Source organism: Diabrotica virgifera, chromosome 9, assembly GCF_917563875.1.
Source record: "Diabrotica virgifera virgifera chromosome 9, PGI_DIABVI_V3a".
In the NCBI taxonomy this organism is placed as follows: Eukaryota; Metazoa; Arthropoda; class Insecta; order Coleoptera; family Chrysomelidae; genus Diabrotica; species Diabrotica virgifera.
The window spans coordinates 64,624,470-64,644,861 of record NC_065451.1 but is presented as its reverse complement, the minus strand read 5'-3'; the positions used below and the strand labels follow the sequence as shown (position 1 = coordinate 64,644,861).

Below are 20,392 nucleotides of genomic sequence, written 5' to 3'. Positions count from 1 at the left end.
TCGCAGAAAATTTTTAGATGAAGTAATTGTATGATGAAGATAACACAGAAAATACAAGAGGGCAGCATACTTTGCAAAACAACTGTTACAATTTGAAATCAACAAGTTGTTGTCTTGCAGGTAAAAAAAGTGACTTTTAAAAAAAATTATATCTTGGAAACTAAAAATTATTTTTATTTATAATTGAAACATGTAAAAGTATAGTACTCTCAAAAAAATTTCAGCCAAAAATATTCATTTTTGTAGAGTTGACTGCAATTTTTCGACAACAGCCCTTTTTTGCGGTGAGCAGCCTAAAAGTCCAGTCTCATCTGAAATCAAAGTTTCTTGTAGTTTATACCTCTGGCTAGTGAATGAACAAAGGATTTTTAATTAGATGAGGTCATTTTTGTTTTATAAAAAAAAAACTACTTTAAAAATGAGAAAAATTGGGGTCAAAAATGTGTTTAAACTTATGTAAAATATTCAAATTTCATTTTTTTTAATTCCTTCGTTCATATTCTAGCCAGAGGTATAAACTACAAGAAACTTTTTGATTTCAGATGAGACTGGACTTAGTTACACTTTTGAGTGTAAGTGTACGAAATTCTATGGACATTTGAGTGTAAAATGACAGCGGATGTGACAGCGGCTCATGACAGCGGACAGTATTAAACGAAAATTATCGGTGTGCCAATCAAGCAAAGGGACAAGGAACTTCCGAATATGGCCTAACTGGGAGCACATAACATAACATAACCTAATCCTAATATTTACATTTGTAAAGAATATCCTGTTTGTTTTTATTGTCGATTGTGCAGCGAAATTGTGATAGCAAATCAAATATAAAGTAGTTTATCGCCTACAGAACTGAATTAGTCCATAGCAGTTATCAGTTTTTCTTTCTTGGGAAGCTTATACATGTAACTTGTATTGTTGTAAATTGTGAGAGTAGGGCAGACAGGGAAAAGTCTTATTTTGTACTGTTCCCAAGGCTCCCCATGCAATACATTTAAATGAATTATCCAAACAAAGCCGGGGACAATGGATAAAAGCCACAAGAAGAACAGATATAAGGGAACTAAAATTAAAATATGAAAAGTAAACATTTTATAAGTGGTAAGTTTAATGTAATTCAATTAATAAGGATTTTAAATGTCTACAATAATAATAAAGATGTGATAATTCAAGCTTAATTATTAGGAAAGCCAGCCATGTTTCACTTCCATGAAGCAGAGAAGGGAGGTATATAATATACTGTCCCTTTTGTCTTCTCACTAATTTCTCTTTTGCTAATGAAACCTGTAGTGAGGGAGTGATATAACGTGATGTTTTAGCAATTCTGTTGTTCATTTTTTTTGCATTTTTTGTCTATTATAGTTTATAAATATTCAAAATCATTCATATGTTCTACTAAATTTCCGTCTAGGTTTATATGGATTTCTCTCAGTGTCTTGGAAATAAGTAAAGTTTTAGTCTTTTCTAATTTTATTTTCATTCCTTTGTCTGCAAGTTCTCTCGTCTATAAATTTAGGTTGCTTTGTAAAGATTTCTCTGAACTTGGTATCAATACAATGTCATCTGCAGATACACATTTACTCAGAGTTATACTTTTTAATCAATGGTAACCTAAATCTAATTTTCGGGACTCTACTGCATTTTTTTTATTGGTTCATTCATATATATAATATAATGAATAGCAGTGAGCTTAAAACTCCACCTTGCCTTACTCCTTGTGTATTAGCAAATTTGTTTGATTCACAGTTTAATGCTCGCACAATGTTCCAGTACATAAATTTTACTTGCATCAATTAGTTCTCCTCCAACATCGAACAGTTCAAGCCCTTTCCAAATGTGATGTCCGGGTACCTTGTCAAAGGCTTTTTCCATTGTCTTATAGTAAAGATATGATCTTGGACACTGTGCCCGGTCAGAAACCTTTTTGTGCATCGTCTAGTTGATGTTCCACTTTCTTTCTCAGTCTCATCTCCAGTGTTCATTCATAAATCTTAGCCAGTACACTTAGCATGAAAATACCTCGATAATTTGAACATTACTTTTTTACCTCCCTTCTTTACCAGAAGAGCCATTACTGCTGTTGCCCAATCTTCTGGGATGCGTTTCTGTTTCCAAATTGTTATCAGTAATTTGTGTAAGTAGTGTAATGCAGCTTCCCCCATATATTTCAACAATCGTGTTTTGATATTATCTATTCCTGCCACTTTACCATTTTTCATTTTTGCAATGGCTTCCGTTAATTCTTCCATTGTTATTTCATTACTCAACTCTTTGGAATATTTACTCCATCTATTAACTATATCTTGTGGTTGGGTAAGTGTTTCTCCATTTTATTTTTTTTTATTTGCACGACAGTACTACCTGATTTACCTCTCATTTTTTCAGACCTTAATAGAACAATTTTTGGTTTGTCCTACTACTGTCTTGCTCCATCTTTTCTCCAAATCTCTCCCACTGTTCCAATTTAGCTTTTTTAACTTTTTCTTTCACAAGCTTCCTTGCTTATTAACTGTTATTTTCTAGATAAGCTCTCCATGGTACTTTCTTTTCTTTCACAGCTATTTTTATCTCTTCGCTCCACCAACTAGTCCTTTTTTTTTGACTACTTTTATTCAATAAAAATATTAAAATACTCTTGTGATAGTGAAGAGACAGTTTATGTTTCCTTTCGATCCAGAGGCGATACACAATCTCCAGACAGTTGTTTCTGCCTTACGGCGTCCCCAGTGGAGCTGCCTGCACACCTCTGAATCAAAACGAAATCAAATTGTCTATTTAAGTGGAATTTCAAAAATAGTTATCTACTATTAGGATGCTTCAGCGATATCTCTTAAAGAAAAGAGAAAAGTCCCAGATACAAAATTCACTATTAAAATAGTAAATAATTATTTAAATCTGAAACTTTTCTTATTGGAACCCCTTTCTGGTACATCCTTAATCTCTTTTTGACTTTTACAATTTCGGACTTTGAATTATCTTTCTGATCTTTTTTCTAGATTAATGAAAGCAGAATGTAACTGTATACTGCAGAGTCCTTTTCCCTTTCTTTATTCATCATCTCTTGTCTTATAAATTGTAAAAGTCAGAGATTAAGGATGTTACCAGAAAGAAGTTCCAATAAGAAAAGTGTCAGATATAAATAATTATTTACTATTTTTATTTTAATAGTGAATTTTATATCTGGGACTTTTCTTTATTCTTGTGATACTTTCCACATTTTTATGATTTTTTTATGGTACACAATGTAGAATTTTTATTTATGTCTTTGTTTTAGGAACAACCACCAGATATTTAAAAGGTATAAAAAGAAGAAACTGCTGGAATTTCAAAACAAATGTGTTTGACTAGTAAAGATTTGGATAAATAACAGGAGTTACTTTGGGCTATAGCTACGTGCAGATTTATTTCCTTGTGGCTTCCTATGTTAATTCTTATTAATTATACACTTAAATATGCTTTTAGTCTCAGGAAGATTTTATATTTGATTATTTTTGAATAAACATTATTATTATTATTACCTTAATTTCCATTAAATAAATTAACTGTAATCAATAAAGTAATCGTTTAATTGTTAATAAATTATCAAGTATGATTCCCAAATATTTTATTTGTTTGACACCTTCTATGGACTGATTGTGAGATTATAGTTAAGGTACCAAGGGTATTATAAGGATAATAACACTTGAGGTCAATGGTGTATATACCGAGGGCCTTTGGCCTGAGGGATATAAGTTGACTGAAAGCGATATTATCGTTAATACCCGTGGTGCCTTCAACATTTAATGTCCGACTAAATTATTTTTTATAGGCAAAAAATTGAAGGAATTTTGAATTAATTAGTTTTCAAATAAGTACATTTACCAGCAATAGTCGTAACGTAATTGTGGTAACCATAGTTTTACTTGGGTTGTTATTTGTCAACTTGACAGTATTTAACTAGTTATTTAAATTTAATACCCTAGGGCGTAATTTTTCAAAATAATGCCCTAGAGCCTAGGGCATTATATCATACTTAACTGACTTCGAAATCATGTCATTATTTATCAAACTGACTTCAAAATCATGTCATTATTTGTCAAATAATATACCAGTGGGACATTAATATTATTACAGTAGAACCTCGATTATCTGTCAGGGCACCGGACCAAGGGTATGACGGATAATCGAAAAGACGGTTAACAGAACATTAAAAAAAAAATAAAAATTCATAGTACAACTCTCAAATTTCATTTGTATGGTTTGTTTGACAATATAAGAGGGATTTGTGTTCATACAATCGAATCAATTTAAAATATTCTGAAATTTGTGTTTGTTTTACTGCTGCTTCATATTTTGCGACGGCTGAATTTCTTAATCGGCATAAGGCATAAGATCATGCAATCTACTTTATTGGCTTCTTCTTGTTGAGAATACCACTCGATGAATTATTGCATATGCGATGCAGCTTCTCTAGATTATTTACGCAAATCTTTGTCAGTTACAATAGGTTCATCAATATACAGTCGAAAAAATGAAAGAATACCCATGAACGAACATATAAAACACGCTGTATTTTCCTGTCACCGTGTCACAAAGAAAATTGTCCAGTGCAAGTACATGTAACAATAATTATTACATGTACTTGCGCTGGCCAATATTTTGTGTGATACGGTGACAGGAAAATACAGCGTGTTTTATATGTTCGTTCATGGGTATTCTTTCATTTTTCCTACTGTAGCTACAGTCAAGCTTCCTTGTGTCCAAGCATCAATATAGCTACTGTGTCAGCTTCCGAATAGGTTTGGTCCGCCTTTGTTGCCATTTCAATGAGTTCTTTATCTGTCAGCAATGGATAGCCGTTTGTGTCCTCATCACAAATCAAATTACCTTTTTTTTATTTTTTTGCATTTAAATGATTGCTAATGTATAACTCAATTCAACTTCTGTATGTACCCTGACGGTTAACAGAGGTGATGGTTAATGGAGAGACGGATAATCGAGGTTCCACTGTACATGATTTCGAAGTCAGTTATATTATAATGCCCTAGGGCGTTATTTTTCAATATTTATTTTGAAAAATAATGCCCTAGCTAGGGTATTAAATTCAAATAACTAGTTAAATACTGTCGAGTTGACACAATTACGTTACAACTGTTGCTGGTAAATGTACTTATTTAAAAACTAATTAATTCAAAATTCCTTAAATTTTTTTGCCTATAAAGAATAATTTAGTCAGACATTAAATGTTGAAGGCACCACGGGTATTAAAGATAATATCGCTTTCAGTGAATGTTTATCCCTTTAGACCCTTTTAACCCTTAAGATTGCTATCTAAAAAAAATACCAAGAAACTTTACAGAATCAACGATACTGATCTGGCTGTTATTAACACATTCACAGACACACTTTAGATGTAGACACATCTTATGGAGTAAGTGGCTTCATATGCAGTTGTGTCTGTGAATGTGTTAAGAGGTAAAGATTGACGAGCTCCTGTATAGGATAATGCTACTGTTTTATGTTAAAAAAAGGTAGGTAAATTAGAATCGGACCAGGTTTTTATCGTGAGTAGATCAGAAGGTATAGTAGCAATATTTGAGTTGCTCCAAGTAATACTGGTATCATCAGCAAAAAGAAAATTTTTTCCATTAATTTTTAAACTAGGGATGTCATTAATAAACGTAAGGAAAAGTAGAGGACCTGATACTGAACCTTGTGGTTTGTAGAGGACCCCACATACAATATTTTGGAGACTAGAGTCTGTATTATTTGCTCTAACCAGTTGTTTCCAACTATCCAAGTAAGATTGAAACCAATTCAAAGAAATTCTTCGAATTCCATAGAAATTTAGTTATTTTTATCAAAATTTCATGATTTACACAATCAAAAGCTTTGGCATAGTCACAAAAAACAGTGGCAGTGTGAAGATTATTGCTCAGTGCTTGATAAACCTCATGTAGTACAGAAAACATGGCATCAGCAGTACATTTATTATTTAAAAAGCCGAACTTTTGTAATAAAATGTTGTTTTCAACAAGAAAGGACATAAGTCATGCTTTTATGAGTCTCTCAATAATTTTGGAGTACCGGTAGTAATGCAATAGGTATATACTTGCAGGAATTAGATTTTTCACCACCCTTATGAAGAGGAATAATGATAGCTGTCTTTAGGTACTCTGGAAATTTACCTTTCTCAGAAGAATCATTAATTGGCGAGATGAGGACACAAGGATCTACAGATCGAGTGAGTCTCGTAAATTGCACGGCTTCAAGCCACGCTTCACACAACCATATTTGCGTACTTGTGTTTTGGGTTGTGTGGTCGTGCTCTGGTCAATGAACTGTCAATACGGATGGAATAGGCAGGAAGACAATTAATGCAGCCACGATACAAGAGAGAGGTCCTAGAGAGAGACAGGCAAGGTGCTGGAGACTTTGACAGGCCGTGTAATTTGAGTTGCCTATATCAACTTAAACGGGGAAATATAAAAGTAAAATTCTAAATATAAAAAAAGTAACATAAAAACATAATCAAGGACTTCTTCACTTTATATAAAACAGTCAGTAATTTAGTATTTAAATAGTTTTAAAATTATTTAACTCCCAAATACTTTAGGAAAGTAGGTATTTGTTTTGATAAATACAAATAACAATTCTGAAAAGTATTTAAACTGATTTAAACACCAAATATGGTAATCTGTACTCTATTTACTCTGTAAATACAAAAAGTATTTAAATTTTGAAATATGTACTGCCAATCAGCCCTGAAAGTTAAAATATGAGGTCCATTCAACGAAATGTCAATACTGATTTAATCGGGTCCATTTATATAGGCAACTCAAATTACACGGCCTGTCAAATTCTCCAGCACCTTGTCCGTTTCTCTCTAGAACCTCTTTCTTGTATGTTGGTGGTAATCTCGCTTCACTATTTGAATGGGACAGGGCCATTCCATCCGTATTGACAGTTCATTGGCTCTGGTCGATTGGAGTTATAATTTACCAAATTTAAATATAATCGTTTCTACTGATTCATAATATGTATACTATAATATAATATATTGAAGTTTTTAAATATTGCTAATATTATTAAAGTTTTTAACATTGTATTTTAATATACTTTGTTTTATTAATAATAATATTACCTAAGTATTGCACCTTGTTCAAAAAAAGTTCAAGATAAATACCGCGGTTTTTTCATATGAAAATGCAAAGAAAAAATATACAATTTGCAGAGTATGTAAATGCTTGTTTTTTGATAAAACAATACAAATTGTATGTAGGTAGGTAGAGTAGCAAAGCATTGAGTAGTTATAGCAAAAGTAGCTACGCCATCTGAGACACAATAAGGATGAAATTAGTTTTATATTTTCTTTTCTCATGGAGCATGCATGATGGAGAGTTTTTTAAAATACGTAACAAAGCATGTTGTTTTGTTATCTATGTTGCAAATATGTTGTTTTTTTTTCAAATTACAAAATATGTTGTTTTCAATACAAGTACCTAATTGTTGTTATTATTTACTGAGCATTTAGAATTTTGACTAACGCTCGATTTCATAATAAAGTTAAAGTGTGTGTTACCTTAAAAAAAGCAATTGTTACAGTTAAAGAAAACTTTAAATTTAAAGTCCACTTTAACTTTATTAATATAAAATCGAGCGTAAGAAATTTTATAAACTTTGGAAAATAGCATTTCAAAAAAAGTACTGTAAGTATGCTGTATTTTTAATTTTTTCTCAAAAAATAAAACAAAACTCATTTTAAAACATATATTAAATTATAAACACAACACTAAATAAATAATTTTTCTCAACGGTTAAAAACCACACTTAAAAGTTTTAGAAATTCACACCCTAGAATCAAGTTACTCAAATTTTCAAACACCTCACCTGACACAGTGTCTCAAGTACAATTGCACGAAGCTGTTGATGTGATATTTTTACTCACATTAACAAAGTATTCATTTAGATCTCCAGGGTCTGAAAGGAAAAATGTTTAAGCTGGGTGAATTTTATTTCGAAGATCGTTTATTATGGACTAAGTTTCTTTTGCAACACTTTTAGAGCTTCTCAGACAATTTTGATAGTACGATTTTTTAGCTGATTTTATAAGTTTTAAATAGGTTTTCCTATACTTGCTGATATATTCAGTGACAGAGCCATTGGAAAGTAAATTTCTGGATGTAGAGTAGTGAACGCATATTCATGGCTGATATGCGGATACCGGATACCTTTAGTAGTCCAGGGCCCAGGATTTGCGATATTTTGGCTTAATTGTAATTAAAGGAAATGCTTTGTTGAACTTAAGGACATAAAAGCATATTAAAAAAATCACTGAAAAGTGATAATTTTAAAATTACAGGAAAGTGCCACTCGGAGGTTAAGCAAAATTAAATTAAAACTTGTAGCTACTTTAGTTTTTTCAATTTATAAATCTAGTTTAAATTAAACTAAAAAGAAATATATCTTTTTTGTAAACAAACACATTTAACGGCTAAACAGCTGGCTCCGGTTGGATGATACTGCGCAGGACGAGTGTAATATCCACCACCGTCTCGGAGGTAGGTGTAGAAAAGAGGTAGAGCTAAAGTTCTTATGGAAATCCAACGTTGCCAGTTGATCTTGAGAAAACTGTCATCTGTCATTTATGAAAAGTGATTTATTTTTTATTTTTTGCCTTGTTTTCTGTTTTGTTGCCCTTGCCAGTGTATTTTAGCTTTTAGTAGCTTTTTGAGTTTTTTTATTAAGGGTTTAGGCGCAAAATTTCGGCTCCAATGCTTTTTAAATGCATTAATTTTCTGCGAATACTGAGAAAACTAATAAAAATTTTTGAAAAATTTAAATACAGAATGAAAGATTACATTATTACCGAGGGCTGAAAGTCCCTTAGAATAAACAATTTTTTTTAATGAGATATGTATTTGAAATTAAAAATCACACATTTTCTGTTTTTTTTTTTCACAACTGTAACTTATTAAAATAAACATGGAAGTTTTCAGGGACTTTCGGCCCTCGGTAATAACGTAATCTTTCATTCTGCCCTTAAATTTTTCAAAAATGCTTATTAGTTTTCTCAGAATTAAAAAAAAAATGAATGCATTTAAAAAGCATTAGAGCCGAAATTTTGCGCCTACGCCCTTAATGGCATAGACATTAATAAAATGGATATCGGATAATATGTACATTTAGGATAAAAAAGGATTCAAATCTAAACTGAAATCATAAAAAATTTCATGCTCGCATACAAATCTTATGGAAACGTGCATGTGTCTGACAAGAAATCTATAATTTATATTTTTGTTGTGAGCCTGTAGCCAGCAGACTGGATATTGAATGGTGCATGTATATTAAGTTTGATTAAATTTTTATAGAGGCAGTTTAAATGCTGTTAAAACTTAGTGCCTACATTCAAAAAAGATATGATCAAGATCACCCTGTTACCTGCAATGTTTGCAATTATCGTCTTCAATTACATTTATTTTAAATAAATGAGTTACCTATATTGCTTTTTGAGTTATATTTCAGTTATTAAGAGTAACTAGTTTTTTTATATAAAAAAATTTAGATGAAGTCTAAGACGAAGACGAAATTTAGGATGAATTCTCTGACAGTATTAGAATAGCTCGCTTTGGAAAGAAAAATAAAAATGGGCACCATCCATTTAAAGTGTTCTTATCTTCAACTGAAAATGTTCAGACAGCAGACATGCAGTTCTTAAACAGAAACACATTGACCATGCTAAAACCATCTTTATCAGCATTGATCAGACCCCTAATAAAGGGAAGGTACTTGAATCTGTATATAAAATTTGAGCTTTTGTCTCCTCAGCAGGAAGCAGGGGACAGAACCTGTTGATACGGTATTATAATATCCCAAAGGTAATTCAAAATACCTCTAAGCCACAATGACTTGGGCAAGCTCTCCATTTTTATTGAAAATGGTAGAGGACTTCGGACTAAATTGACAACTCTGACTCTAAATGTTTCTAACAGCTACTTTGATGTGACCATATTTACTGAAACATGGTTAACACCTGATACAAGCGATGCTGAAATTGGTTTATTACGATATCTACACACAAGACCTGACACAAGAATCCATTAATTTCGACAGTGGAGGTGGTGTGTTAATAGCTGTTAAACAAGTTTTATCCCATCAGATGCTTCTGCTGGACAGGTGTTTGTTCAAATGAACCAACAAAAATCATATTGACACCAAATGAGGATGCTATAATGGTAGATAGACTTTTTTTATAAAAAATGAATGCATTGAGAAGAAAATTGAATTAATAAGACTTGCTTCAGCAAGTGTAAACATTGAAAGAACTATACAATGGCTAAAATCTTTAAAAGTCAAAGTACAAGTTACTTTATTCCTATTAAATAGTTTCCGTATATGAACTGATATAAATATTATTTGAGGTATTAACCTTTTTACAATGATACTTAGTAATGATAAAAATTAATTTATGTGTACAGTAGAACCCTGATTGTCCGTGCTCCTCGGGGTCAGACGTGGCATGGATAATTGAAATTTATTTCTTATATAATAATATAATACATATATACGTATATACATACATATGTACCAACCATAAAAATATAATAGAAAAAATGAATCTTTCATTACGAGTCTTCTTCTTGGCTTAGAGTTTCCGTCGAGTGAATTAAGGTGACTCTATTTTGATAAAACCTTAAAAATGCAACTTCAGTAATAGAAAACCATAGCACGGATAATCAGGGTTCTACTGTATATATTATCTGAATTCACAGATGATATGAGTGTAGTCCAGTGTGAATATTATTTTCAAGTAAAAGTACCTATAAGAAATAAAACAATCTTTTAAAACAAGTTTTTTACTTATATAATTGGAATAAAACTGATAATACATTGTAAAAATATACCTCTACCAAAATTTTTAACATTTCTTGTATAAATTCATCATTAAATGGTACTTTAATAAGAAGTGTGGACTTATCAAATGGACAAAACACTACAAAATAACATATTTGTAGTCCTGTAAGTAGCAATTGCACTTGTCCATAAATACATATGATTTTTCTTTAACATAATATTGTTTTCCCTCAATTATGCAAAATATTTAAGGTCACGTAAAATTGATTGCACAGATTTTGTTTTACCTGCCAGAGGACAGTTTATTTCTAGACATTTTCCGGAAACAATTCCATTGACACTGCCAGTCATACTTAGAGTTATTTTTTCATACATATTTAAAGCAACTGATTCATAATTGTTTCCCACAGAAGGGTACAGTATTTTCTTTAAAATTGGAACTATACAATTGGTCGACTTTAAGTGGCCAACTTGGGCTTTTATTTTTATCATAAGTAAATAAATGGCAATAAATTGTCCCAGTTACTTGCAGTCACGTCAGCTTTTTCCATGCTTCTACAGTTCGGTTTAGCATAGCTAAAGACATTTCAACAGAGTTACTGTAGCTTACTTCAACATTATTTGAGTAAAATAGAGCTAAATCATAATTTAGTACAATATCACTAGCCCATTTATCAGCAGACTGGTAGGACTTTATTGTTGACTATGTTGTATTATTGTTTTTTTAATTATCCCCACTGTTGTTTGATGTGTGTGGTGCTTAATTTTTTCAAATTTTCAATGGTATGCCTGTAAGCAATAAAAAAGAATTATAAACAAAGTTGCAGCGAAATGGTTCTTTTATCAAACCATTATGTAATCACTTATCGAAAAATATATAGTAATGTGCCAATTATATGTTTGCATTTACCTGAATTTCCAGCTTTACATGTACAATTACATATGTACAAACATTTTTATTATCAATCATTTCAATTTACAATTACATATAATGGTTTTTGTTGGGGTTGTCGTTTCAAATTGCCCATTTGAAGGCACAATCACTGCGGTTTTCCCACTAGATGATCATATTTCAGAAGTAATAATACGGTTGGAATCTAAAATTACTTTTCTTTCTACTGACTACTAAGGTTCTTTTTCTTTTAAAATGTGTTTAAAATATCCTTATTATCCTATCAAAAGTTAGAATGTCAACGACAACAACAACATAACCAAACATAACAAAGATCATCAGACAATGACAATTGATAGACGTCTCTTCTCATATTTGAAGATGTGGCAACAATGGATTTCCATAAGAACTTTAGCTCTTCCTGTAGAAAAGAGACTACATTAATTTCAACAAGGTACGTTTGCTCTTATTGGTCGGGGTCGGGCCGTCAGCTGTCATCCTCATCATCAGGATTTTGACCAAAGAATACTCCATCCAACAAGAAGCGAAAGCATCGACTATTTCACAATCCAAATTTCTTTGCGCATGTACGATCCGCCATGTTTGATGTATTATTTCTGATTTCTCAACCTAACCCCTAACAACTGTTTGTTGAACCTAACAAATAATGTGAATGTATTTGTAAAATTATTGTGTTGTTTAGTCTTTTCTAATTGTAGACAAAAGGATAATACTTTAAACATATCTATTGTTAAAATAAACTCTCATTGTGATGGCTCCACGCAAAGGTGGATTTTCTTGTGTGATTCGTACTGGGATGCCCCACTAGATCGTGAACAAATAATTAATTCTCTTTTCAGTACCGAGAAATCGTAGCAGGTAAACGATCGTAGGGTAATGAGAGAAGTTCCTTTTAAACATTTATGTGATTTCTTTTCATTCATTTTCAAACATTTATGTGATTCCATATCCGTACATCTACTAAAATTATTTCTTCCCAGATTTCTAATAAAGAATAAAAATAATTTAAACATAGCTATTTAGTGTTTTTACCGCTGAATATTTCACATCTACTAAGCTTCAATACCAAAACTATTAATGATATTATCATACAATTTCTTAAAGATTCTAAAATAAAAATTTAATATGACATCTTCAATCTTCAACTTTCAAATATCTGTGGCAAAAAGTTTATCTAATGCCATCCCCTCTTTGTGAACACACACACACACACATTTAGTGTTTTATTTAATTTACAATAGAATTTTTTTAATTTCCAGTAAACAAACATTTGCTTAATTTTGTTCAGATCATTAAGTATTTGTCTTAGCACCCTATTCAAAATATGTTTTCGTTATCGTACATTTGAAATCTAACAAAATTTAGTGTACGGTTCTAGAAATAAAAGTCATTTTGAATTTATGCAAGGCAGGTCCACAACATCAATTTTTTTTATGGCAGCTGAGGGAAAAACTTATGAGTGGAAGAGAAAGACTTGCACAAAGTGTTTATTAATCTTGAGAAGGTATATAGCAAAGTTACCAGAAATCTATTGGTTCTAAGTAGGAAAGGAGTGCCTGCTGAATATGCAAGAGTGTTAGAAGAGATGTATCAGACGGTAACAATTAGAGAAAGCGAATGCAGCTGAAACTGGAAAATTTTGTGTGAAAGCAGAGCTTCGTTAGGGTTAGGTTAAGTTCCGTATTAAACCCGAAGTTGTTAATAACTAGAACTAGCGAATAACTAGAAAAGATAATGTTAGCAATAAGTATATACGAAAAAATTGGGTGTGGATCCTATTGGAAACAAAATAAGAAACAGGTTAAGGTGGCTAGATGCTAGATCTGACGTCTTCTTTCTTTTATATAGGCAGTACTGCCTGTTTTTCTTCAACGATGCATTTTATTCTTTCCCTAAATTGTCATTCCAGCTTTTCCTTGGGCGTCCTATACTTCTGCCAAACGGTGACTTGTCCCTCGCTATTCTTACTATCCTTAATTCAAACATCCTGCTTATGTATATGTTGATTCCACTCTTCTTTTCTGTTCTTTACCCAGGTATTTATATTGTCTACCCCACATATGATGCGTCTGATTTCCTCACGTCTTACCCTGTCCTGTAGTCCTTTTCCAGCAATCCTTCTTAAGATCTTCATTTCGTTGGTCTCCAGATGTTTTTATGTTTTGCTTTTATCTGGTCTTGTTTCGGCCGTATAAGGCATAACTGGCCTAATTGACATATATTCGGGCCTTGGTTTGCACTCTTACGTGTTTGTTTTTCCAAATTGTGTCGTTTAGGCATCCGGCCGTTCTACTGGCTTTAATTACTTGTTCTTTTACCTCTTCTTCGATGTTGTTGTCAGCTGATAGATTAATTCCCAGGTATTAGATGCTAGATGTGATGGTATAATTGTTATATATCCAGGCGAATTGAATTTGGTACAGGACAACCAGAGTTTCCAGAAACCTCAGATGCACAGAAAGAAATCGAAGGTGAATGAAGTCATTCTAGCCTCAGCCGCAGAGTTTCCTCGTGCAGCGAGAATATGGTGGTGTTGGAGGTCAATGGACATTCAAAGAAATTTCTCAACATGAACCAAAAAATCATCAACCTAAGACATAGTTAATAGAAAATTTGAAAGTGTAATTCTGTACTAAGTAAAAAGGTCTTGGGTCAAAAATATATATTTTGACAAGTTTTTAGTACGAAAAAAAAAGTAATAGAAATCGATAGAAATTTTCAGCTCTATTTTGAAATTAACTATGAAGGCCGCGTCCCACCATCAAATAATTTGATCAAACTGGTTTGAGCAATCTGAAAGTGACAGTTAGTGACGTCACATCCTGAGTGTTCATTGTGGATAATAATGAAAAATTTTAATTTTAAATAAAGTACAAACAAGTTAGACAACTCAATACAAAAAATTTGATCAAACTAGACTGATAGTGAGAGCACAGATTTTTAGAATTTCAAAAAAAACTGCAATTGTGACGTCACTTTGACGTACTTCCGGAGTTTGCTCAAACTGTTTGATCAAATTATTTGATGGTGATACGCGGCCTTTAAATTCAACTAAGCATTAAAAATCTATCACGTTTACATAAGCTTAAAAAACTTAATCAAAATCGATATTTTTAACTTAAAACCTTTTTACTTATAAGTATAAAATTGATACATGGGTTAAATTTTACAGAAAAAAATACAATTCATATTAAATAGATCAACTTAAAAACACTATAGTTATTACTTTGTTTCTCAGTGTAACTCAAATTTCCTACTGTTTTGAACGAATTCCTCATTGCTTTTCTTAGTGTAGTGTGAAGTATTACCCCTACCATTCTCCGACCGATATTTCTGTCCCCTGAACATCAAAGGAGCCGACAGGTGCTTTCGCTTCTTGTTGGATGGAGTATAGGCCGTTCCAAGATGCTGTCAAAATTAAATCAATATGGCTACTGGAAGGCAAACATTGAATATTATTCTATCAGGTTCTTATGGTTTTAGATCATTTTAGTTGTTGTACAAAGATTAATTTAACATTTTCTCTGGAAGTATTAATTTAGAAAGATAATATGCCTCATTGGTGTTGTGTTTTGAAGTGTGAAATGCAAAGTAATCGTGATAAAGTTAGCTTTTACCACTTACCATCAGTGCTACATTCTAAGCACAAAACTGAACCAATTTAACTAAATAAGTTATAGTTATCATCTGAGAGACAACAACAATGGTAAAATGCAATAAAATATAAAGATTTTACTAGCAAAATGGAAATTCCCCTGTAATCATCTTATATCTGGTAAGTTACAACATTTGAACATTAACGATTTTTGAAGATGTTAACAGTCTAATCTTGTAGGAAAACCAGCCGACTTAACTGATAATAACAATCCAGATTGGGTTCCTTCAATAAATATGGGGTATATAAACACAATGAAATGAGTTCCCCAAAATCTAAAATGGGAATTAAGGTACCAAAGGAGAATTAAAAGAAAAGGGTACCTACAAGAAAAAATTGCTTTTTTATTCCTCTTGAAATGATTTATAAGACACTGGACTGTCTTATATTCTACAAATACTAGGTAGGTCTATGATTTTACACATTTTTCATTAATGATACATTACTGTTACTTTAGTAGATTTAGAAACAGTGGATAGTTAGTGGTAGATAGTAGTTATTTGGTATAAAAGCTAGTTTAGTAGAAGACAAGATTTTGCCACATAGTCAAACATAATATGTTTGAAAAATAATTGGAAAAATTAACAAATACATTTTATGTCATTAACATTAACACAGGATTTTAAATATCAGCTTAAGAAATTAGCTTTATCTTGTGAAAGTATAGAAAATGATGATGCCAAAACTAAAAATTATACTGGTTTAGCAAATTACAATGTTTTTAAAATAGCTTTAAAGTATATTACACCATTTATCAAATACCATCAAAATACTGTTTTGTCACCAAGTGATCAAGTATTGCTTACTTTAGCTAAACTAAGCTTAAACTTAGATTATAAAGATTTGGGATATAGGTTTAGTATTTCACCCTACCCGGTATCAACTTATTTCAAAAATACTTTGTATATAATGTGTCTTAGGTTAAAAAATTTGTGTTCTGGCCTGATAGAGATATTTTAAAGAAAACTATGCAAAATTCACTTAAAGAATCTTTTCATGGAAATACTACAGGTATAATTGACTTTGGACGAATGTTTGTATGAAACGAATTATTTATTGTTCTCAAGGCATTTTTTATTTGAGGCATTTTTGTAATTAACTATTCTAATTGGGAAATAAGCCACAATTTAACTTAAAAAATAATTTTATTAATCTTTCGACTTCCAAATCAGACGTCATTGTCAAAATACAAAATATTATTATTTATGCATATTATTACCTGTAAATATTTCTTCTGATTGTTAATTGTAAAGGATTGAAAAATTACCATTTATTTTATTTTTTTTAGAATCAGCTGAGAGAAGTGGTCTACAAAAACCCAGGAAGGAAACGGAATATGTGGCTACGAAAGGCAAAAGAAAGGTTTACAAAGCAAATGTGACACATTTTTTTGAAATATGTAGGAATATCAGTAAATTGCATTAAAAAAATGTATGAAAAGATTTTGTTCAATAAAAATGTTTATATTTATCAAGGATGTATTAATTGGTATGGCCACATATCGTCAGTGATGTAATAATACATCCTATCTGTTTTTTCATGAGTTTCGTAAGAGAGACTAAAAACTTGTCTTAGGGTCACCTCCTGTTTTCATATGATATTTTTTGACTTGTTTTGTAGTAAATTAAACTATCTATGAACTACAAAACAAGTCAAAACTTACATATGAACACAGGAGGTGACCTTAAAACATGTTTTTCCATCTCTCCTACAAAACTCATGAAAAAACAGATAGGAGGTATTGTCACATCAGCAAGGATGTACAGTGATGAGTGCCCTAATAACCGGCAAAATAGCACAAAAGACGGGCAACGTATTTAGTTGTGAGATAAAAAGAAATGAAACTAGTCGAGCTGGGAAATTTAGCGAAATTAACCTTTAAATTTTATTTTATATTGATTGTTTCCCACCTTTACACATATCAGAGGAGTATGTCAACTAAAACTGTCACTGTGACAGTGGTAGTTTCCAAACTCGTCTGATACGTCTGAAGGTGGTACACAATCAATACAATCTAAATGTATAAGTTAATATCGCTAAATTTCCCAGCTCGACTAGTTTCATTTCTTTTTATCTCACTACTTAATACGTTTTCCATCTTTTGTGCTATTTTGCAGGTTATTAGAGCGCTCATCACTGTATTTCTGGTATATCCAGGGAATGTCTACAAAATATATTTTGAATGTCCAAAGAACATTCGTGGACATTCATGGAATGTTCCAATAAGACATTCAAGTAATGTTTAAAATGCTGACACAGGATTTTCCTGGGATGTTCAGGAAACGTGTTTTCGGGGATATTCCAGGAATTTTTCAATGTCTGTGTACCTTCATATGGAATATTTTGGTGTTATTAGCACCGCACTCCACTTGCGATTTGTAATCAGGAAGATTGAACACATTGTTTCAAATACAAGTCAATCCATTTGTAACTAAATAATCATGGATTTACTTCTATTTGAAAGAATGTGTTCAATCTTCACGACTACAAATTGCAAGTGGAGTCCGGCGCTTAGAGCTACTTCCTCTTCGGTATTATGTATTATACTACAGAAATTAGGAACTTTCCTTCTAAATATATGTATGCATCTTGGCCATCAAACATTTTTTTAAGGGGTTACATAGGTCTTAGGGGTAAAAAAAGTGACTTTAAAAAAATTATATCTCGAAAACTAAAATTTATTTTTATTTATAATTGGAACATGTAAAAGTATAGTACTTAAGGTAGTCTCAAAAAAAGTTTCAGCCAAAAATATTCATTTTTGTAGAGTTTAAGTTTTTTTGCGGTGGACAGCAAAACTAAGTCCAGTCTCATTTGAAATCAAAAAGTTTCTTGTAGTTTATACCTCTGGCTAGTAAATGAACGAAGGAATTAAAAAAAATGAAATTTGAAGATTTTACATAAGTTTAAACACATTTTTGACCCCAATTTTTCTCATTTTTAAAGTAGTTTTTTTTTGATAAAACAAAAATGACCTCATCTAATAAAAAAATCTTTGTTCATTCACTAACCAGAGGTATAAACTACAAGAAATTTCAGATGAGACTGGACTTGTTATGCTGCTCACCACAAAAAAGGGCTGTTGTCGAAAAATTGCAGTCAACTCTACAAAAATGAATATATTTGGCTGAAATTTTTTTGAGTGTACTATACTTTTACATGTTCCAATTATAAATAAAAATAATTTTTAGTTTCCAAGATATAATTTTTTTAAAAAGTCACTTTTTTTACCCGCAAGACCTATGTAACCCCTTAATAACTGCCTTTCCATGCTGTAGCAAACTTAACAAATTGTTGATTTCAAATTGTAACAGTTAAGTTTTGCAAAGTATGCTGCCCTCTTGTATCTTCTGTGTTATCTTCATCATACAATTACTTCATCTAAAAACTTTCTGCGATATATTCATTTTGTTGCTAAAATTATTTCCTGATCCATGGGTTGAATAAGCTATGTATTTTTTGGCAAAAACATACAACTAAAGTTGCCATGTTTTGATCATAGAATATTTTCAGAGGGATGAGCAGGAGCGTTGTCTAAAATCAAAAAACATTTCACCTCTTCCGGCAGATTCTCAGTTTCTTCTCTTGAAATTTTTTCACTGCAGGTACAGTCGGAGAAATGAAAGAGTACCCATGAACGATCACATATTATTAACATAATTAATCTATCTCTATCGTTTGTTATTTATAGAAAAAGAACAGCAAATACAAAATATGTGATTGTACCTGTTTGACGTGACCGTTCATGGGTATTCTTTCATTTTTCCGACTGTACAAATTCTTTAAAGGTCAATTTTTTAAGATATCTGGGGTGAACCACTATGATGAAATTATTTATTTTTATAGCTCCACAATTATATACAAATCCTACCTCAAAATATTTGTAAGAATTTAAACTCTTGAATGCCTTCATTTGTTGACCTGTGTAAAAACTATTACTAAGCTCCAAATACAAAAAAAAACTATGTCCATGTAAGTAACTATATTTGTCCATGTTGTCACCCTTGAAAAACTTTTTCTACTGTAGGTTAACTCATACCCTTTGAGGGAAAATGGATCTATATACCAAAAGCTTTTGAAAATATTTACTTATGTTTATTTATTCACTGCTTACAACTAAATACAGTCGTTAAAGTACTTCTACAGCTAGAAGCTACAGAAGTCAACAGCAAAATGTTCGGAAAATACAACTATAAAAAACTATTATACAACGATTAAACTATTATATAAAAACAATTATATAAACCACTATTTTATAACAACAATAACTATTTTATAAAAAAACTATTAAACGTAAAAAACTTAAGAAACTCAATGCGGTACAAATATAAATAATTTCAATGTTTGCCTTCCAGCTTTCAATTAGTGTCATAAACGTCAAAGTCTTGAAATGGCCTATTCTTTGTTTTGACCATAGAGGTATATATTAACATAGAGGGAGCCTACCTTCCGCGCTTCCTGACGACAAGATCTCAGGGACTGGTTTGCTGCATCTCCTTCTAACACATTGTATCGAGAATCTATAATGACATTCAGTGTGAATATAGGCACGAAAGAGGAGGACAACTGTAGCAGCTTTACTATGCGTAAGAGTGAAACAGCACTAATCCAAATAAAAAAGATGGTGTCGTCACTTCGCTCTGAATGACACTCTCTCTATGCTAATATTTAACTCTATGGTTTTGACCGACATAGAATTTTTTGAGAGGTTATGTTTATATATTTTTGTAGTATTTGTTTTGTATGGTTTTGTCCTAAAGGCGCAGTCTCTCTTATGCGATTGTCGCATGCGTTCGACGCAAGCAGTAGTCGCAAGCAATTAACGCAGTGGTTGGGGTGGTCTCTCTTGTGCGCTTAGACGCATAAGATAGAACAGCTGATGAAAAGCGGGAATTTTAAAAATAATAGGTTAAAGGTTAGGGTTATATCCCTCGGGATAATTCCTCCTTGAATTATCCCGAGGGATATAACCCAATAAAGGAAGAAGAAGGTTA

At 31.7% G+C, this 20,392-nt stretch overlaps 2 long non-coding RNA genes across 2 annotated transcripts; one reads left to right on the top strand and one right to left on the bottom strand.

The window, feature by feature from the left end:
- Positions 1-10,816: 10,816 nt before the first annotated feature.
- LOC114333221 (uncharacterized) lies at positions 10,817-12,224 on the bottom strand. The gene is made up of 2 exons (XR_003652917.2): positions 11,741-12,224; positions 10,817-11,619 (listed from the first exon to the last, which is right to left on the bottom strand). It is a non-coding gene; the product is annotated as an uncharacterized LOC114333221 (long non-coding RNA).
- Positions 12,225-15,135: 2,911 nt separating this feature from the next.
- Positions 15,136-16,868, top strand: LOC126891919 (uncharacterized). Its single transcript, XR_007700618.1, has 2 exons — positions 15,136-15,801; positions 16,687-16,868. It is a non-coding gene; the product is annotated as an uncharacterized LOC126891919 (long non-coding RNA).
- Positions 16,869-20,392: the final 3,524 nt, after the last annotated feature.